Source organism: Tripterygium wilfordii, chromosome 15 (assembly GCF_013401445.1).
Source record: "Tripterygium wilfordii isolate XIE 37 chromosome 15, ASM1340144v1, whole genome shotgun sequence".
NCBI lineage: Eukaryota > Viridiplantae > Streptophyta > Magnoliopsida > Celastrales > Celastraceae > Tripterygium > Tripterygium wilfordii.
The window spans coordinates 7527419-7533418 of record NC_052246.1 but is presented as its reverse complement, the minus strand read 5'-3'; positions in this window follow the sequence as shown (position 1 = coordinate 7533418).

The window sequence follows — 6000 nt, the reverse complement described above, 5'->3', positions numbered from 1 at the left end:
AACTATTCTATAATTAAAAAGGATATTCTAGCAATTTTCTCTTGTATCACTAAATTTGAGAGTGATATGATTAATCATAAATTCTTATTGAAAATTGATTGTATAGCAGCGAAAGAAGTTTTGACTAAAGATGTCAAGAATATTGCTTCTAAACAAATCTTTGCTAGATGGCAAGCCATCTTATCAATCTTTGAATTTGATATTGAATATATAAAGGGAGAATTAAATTCACTACCAAATTTTTTAACAAGCGAATTCTTGCAGGGATCGCAGGTTGAAATGCATCCAACAGTCCTCAGAATTCAAGAGATCTCCAAATGCTAAAAGGAATAAGGGAATAGGCTTATGCTCTAGCCTATAAAGACGATGCTAATAAAGGAAAATTTCCCCACATTCAGAGTTCATTAATGGAGCTTATCATGATCAAAGCATATTTAAAAGAGTTACCACCTGTCCAAGTAGCTCATATGCTACTAGGTAACTTCTTGCCTCCTAATGACAAGAGAAGAATGGGTTTATTCAAAGCTCATCATCACAGATGTGATCACCCCAAAGCAATGAGGAATTGATTTCCATGTAAATCGTCATATGCTTAAATCATGCTATCTGATATAGAACAAGTAGAATAAGAAGGCCCATTGTTTAAGGTCCATTAATTAAGCCCACAATGTTAGGAGACCCATCTAGTTTACTTGGAGGCCAAGTTTTTAATTTTTTTTTTATTAAATTTTCTTAGGGGACAGGTTAAGCGTCAACTTCTTGTTGAGGAGTTAGCCCAGGGGAACGTGCGCCTAGATCTATTTTTGGTGGAGATCGTGGTATACCGAACTTTGGTCACCATGTTCATGTTTGTCCTCATCAAACTCTTGTGCTAGAATATTCAAATTTGAAGAACAAAATAGATGTGAGTGAAGTCCAAATTCATGAAGAAATTATCGAACAATATATTGAGGTTGAAGTTGTTGAAAGTATTCTTGAAAATCATATTCCTGCGAATGAAGATCTTGACAGCTTTGTTGGAGATCAGGGAGAAGACGTGTTCCAAGATTATGTGGATTTGCAAACAAATTCCAAGGTACACCATATTGATTTTATTGGGATTGAGGATTGTCATCTCAACATTAGTTCTTCAATATATCAAAAAACCCAAGAGTTTCTCTCAAGTTTTGGGTGGATTCCCGTGTTCTTTCGATGAAACGTTGGTTTGATTTGTGTTTTCCTTTTCCTTTCTTTATCAACCTGCATTACTACCCTAGATCATTCAATTACTTCGATTACATGCAAGCATGGGTAGGTGCTATTCTTTATGAAAACAAGGCTAGAAAACACGGTTGGTTCATTCAATTCCAGCTTAAAGATAAAAATCTTATCCTCCCCTGAGTGGTTTGGTCAGTGGTATATAAATTGGAGAATATTTTTGTTGGACCAAGACTTAGTGTCTAGTCAACATTGTGTTTTTGATGATTGTGTATGATTGTATACTAAAATGTGTGTGAGCATGCTTGACTTGAACATATCCTAAAATGTTAGAAAACATGCTTAAATGGTTATTTGGTTAATTGTTTAATATCTTAATTGTGCATATACAAATGAAGGCTTATGCATATCTCTATGTGAATTTGGTATCTATATATTTTTGAGATAGTGCTGGAAATTAAGTTTTGAAAATAAATATACATGGACTAAGTTATGGTATTAATCTTCTAATGATCATAATTTATCTTACTTAGGTCCAAATTACTTGAAACTTGAACCACATGCACATGAAGGTTTAATATATGTTCTAGGACTATAATCATGAGAAATTAAGTGCATCACATATATATTTGGTCATATGCTTAAATTCCGCCAAAACTAGGTTTTACCTAATTTTGTGCATATGTGTTCTTTGTGAACGTAGTGAACCAAATGAACTCCGATTTAAATGAAATTTCGTGTGCATCTTAGTTTCATCACTATGAACATATTTGACTTAGTAAAGTTCAAGAGAAAATGTCATTTACACTGAGTTTGCAAAATAACATTGAATTTACACTTAGAATTTATCGGTTTCACTATTAGTGACTTATTTGCTTGGTTGAGTGACCAAACGATTTCCGATTGTTATGAAATTTTATGTGGACATTCTAATATATATAAAATGATTTATCATGCAGTAATACGAATTTTCTGGGTTGTTTTTCTAATGTAATTAACCTATGCGCTCTATATGAAGCTCTTTGAGCTTACATGCAATTGGGGAGTTCTACCTCCTATTTCTTTGTAGGTTAATCATCATGAGGATGTTATATCACTCAGAATTCAGTTTGCTCAAGTGAATTGAAGTCCGGTTTTCAAGTATGAGCTTGGATCTCTAGACAACCAAGAAAAACTTATGTTCATCAACCTTCCACTAAGGCATTTTGATTGATGATTGGAACTAGCCTTAGGGCTGTATAATATGGATATATTGGTGCTGCCAAATTCAGAGTTTGAAGTCAAGATTGGAGGGACATGTTTGGTCATGTGAAGGATCTCTTATCTTCATCAAACAAGATCTTGCACATGCTTCCTTTATTGAGGTCAATGATAAGATTTTTGTGAGAAGAAAATTGATGAAGCTAAAGGACAAATGCAATGGTTGAAATTTGTAAGAGATGAGAAAGTATACTTTGCAACTAGACAAGACTTAGATTATGAAGATATTCTTGAAGACTACAAGCTCCAACGGTACACTAATCTATGGCCGAGATTGAATTGTTTTGAATTATGAATGGATCAGATTACAACAAGACTTGAAGGGTTAAGATGACCATTTAAAAGGTGAATCCAATGGTTGTGCATAAGACCATATTCTTGCTTGCAATTTTTGACTTAAAAGAAGATCTTACTTGATTTTTGGAGTCAAAGATGGTTGCAAGTTGCTACACATTTTGTAGGAAATCATTGGAGATACCAAGGCCAAGATTTGGTGTAAGTTTGATCAAATGGTCAAAGATGACAAAATTGTTGGAGATACCAAGGTCAAGATTTGGTGCAAGTTTGATCAAATTGTCAAAGATGGCTGCAAGTGCACATGACAACTCAAATCTTGGAAAGCTAGACTTGGAAAATAATGCAAGTGCAACGGCTACATTTTGTAAGGTCAAGATTTAATGATCTATTCATTCAATGGCCAAGATTTGCACATGTAATTGAAGGTCGAGATTTGAAGATAGAAAAAGATCCAATGGTGGAAATCACAAGAGCTTGGTAAATTATAAAGAGGGGTTCTTCCTCATTCCAACTTGGAGAAGCCAAAATTACATTGAAGAAATTCTTGTTCTCAAAGCTTCCAAGCTAGTTTGTGCCATTGAATCCAAGCTTCTACCCAAGCCACTCTAAAGGCTTCCTCACTATTTTGCTTTTGCAGAGAGGGAGTGCTTCTCATTTGGCTTCTTATTTTCAGATTCGAAAATCCTCATTATTCTTCATTTTCTATCCAACCCGTGAGGTGATATTGTGATTCTTGAGTGTTCCTCAACCCCATTTGCTTAGTGCAAACCTTGAGTGAACCATTTATACCGAACACTTGTAAAAGTCCCTTCATTGGGCAAAAACCTTGTTGAGGTTGAGTTTAAGGGAGTGCTTGAAACCCTTGGTTGTAAAGTTTGAAGATTATCTTGAAATCTTCAGTTTTAAGGGTGACCTAAAAACCCTTGTGAGTTTTGTGGAGCTCTTGAGAAAACCACATCCTTAGTGGAGGTTGAAAAATCCTAGGTTGGTGAACCTAGGTAGTAGATGTAGGAGAAGAGTCTCCGAACTACTATAAATTGCTGTGTGGATTTTCTTGATTGCATTGCTTGCTTGTTGATTGATTAAGTGTTTTGATTGCAGAATTTTCTGAACCACTAGTCTGTCCGTGCACTGTTCACATAGCTAAACTTTGAATTTTAATCTGAATTTTTGATATAGTATTCATTAGGATGTTGTGATACTGCATACCAAATTTCATTGAATTCTGACTTGATTTGCTAGGTGAAATTTGAGTTGTAAAATATGTGTGCAGTGTGTTGTTTGAAAAAAAAATCTGTTTTTGCAATTCCTTGATTATTTGATAATTGATCATTCACCATATTGTATCACATCTTGCATTGAAATGAATATTGATTAGGATAATCATTAGAGTTCAAATTTGTGTGATAATTGTTAATTGACATTGATTTCCTTTTAAATTATAAAAAGAGATTCCTATCGGAATTTGGGGACACAATTCACCCCCCCTCTTGTGTTAAGTACGATCCATCAATTGGTATCGGAGCAGGTTTGCTAAAACATAGGATTAACACCCTTATTAGCATTTTTATGACTTACACAAATTTGCATGTTGAGGCCGAAAGCCTTTCTATGGATATTCCACCTATCTTTGATGGTGACTATCCATTTTGGAAGAATAGAATGAGAATATTTATTAAATCTAGAGGCATAGACGTATGGAGGGTAGTAAAGGATGGTCCTCATTGTCCTAGTAGGTGTAGAGGAGATGAATGGACAAATAAGGACATTGAATTAATGTGCTTAAATGTTTATGCTATTAATCTCTTTCATATCTCTCTTAGTAGGTGTGGACTTGACCTCATTTCCGGATGTACAAATGCAAAGCAAATTTGGGAAATGATGGAAAGAAAGTATGAAAGGTCAAATGGCGATGTGTGTCTAGTGACCAAAGTGGAGGAGACCTCTAGTGATAAAGAGGATGAAATCAAGGCCAACCTTTGCTCGGTGGCAAAGGAAGAAGAGTTATCATCCATTCCGGATGATATGGTAAATGATTCTACACTACCCACTTATGATGAATTGAGTGATGTGTATGATGAATTATGTGATGCTCATGGTGACTTAATTTCTAAATACAAGCATGCTACAAAAGAAATATCTAGGCTTGTGAAAATTGAGAAATCACATGTGGATGAGATTAATGACTTGAATGATAAGTATGTTGATCTAAATGCAAAGCATGATAATATATATTTATCTCTTGATGCTTTGATGAAAGAAAATGAAAATCTTAGAAAGCAATTATCTATGCACACTTCTAGTAGTAACATGACAAATTGTAATACTTCAAAGATTCATGATTTGGATGTCTTGCATGCTAGAGTGAATGAGTTAGAACAAGAGTTGAGAACATGGGATGAGCATGAATGTATAATTTTGAACAACTCTACTTCTTTGCAACTTGAGCTTGATGATGTGAAAGAAAAGTATAGGATGTTAGAAATTCAATTTTCTAAATTCTCTATGAGTTCATCAAAGCTTGATGAGTTGCTTGTCTCTCAAAGACACTACCTTGATAAGAGTGGACTTGGATTTGATCCTACGAAACTCAAAGAAACCTTGAGTAGTGTTGGTACCATTGCCAAGCCTTCAAAAGGCAAAACCAAGCTAGCTTATTCCATGGGTGAGACTAGTACCTCTAGGGAAACTCATCCTAGACTAAGGAGAGTTCACCTAAGGAGGTTGTGGGTGCCAAAGGGTTTGTGTGATATTGATGTGAAAGCATATGTGAAGAATTCTTTTAATATTAATGCATATGCAATTGTGGCCACTAACCCTAAAGGATCCAAGGTTTGGATACCTAAAGCATCTTGATCACACTTTATTTAGATGTGCTATGCATTAGTTTGGGATACTAGGCTTTATTGATTTGTTTCTTTTAAAAAAAAAAATAAATAAAATAAAAATAATAAAAATAAAAATAAAATAAAATTGATTGAATGCTAGAACCTAAATGAAGGGGCTGCCCAAATATGATTTTTAATGATTGTCATTGAAAACGATTTTATTAGGTTATATGATGCTTGGTTGTTGTATGAGAGTTATGCATTTATACTATTTTTAATCTTTATTGAAAAAGATTGCAAATTAAGCATGAAATGCATGATATGTATGACAAAGGTTGAATATGAGAAAATCATTGAACAAATTATTTTTGTAATTTTTGTATGACAAGAAAACCTAAAGTTATCCACTTTAGGAGTT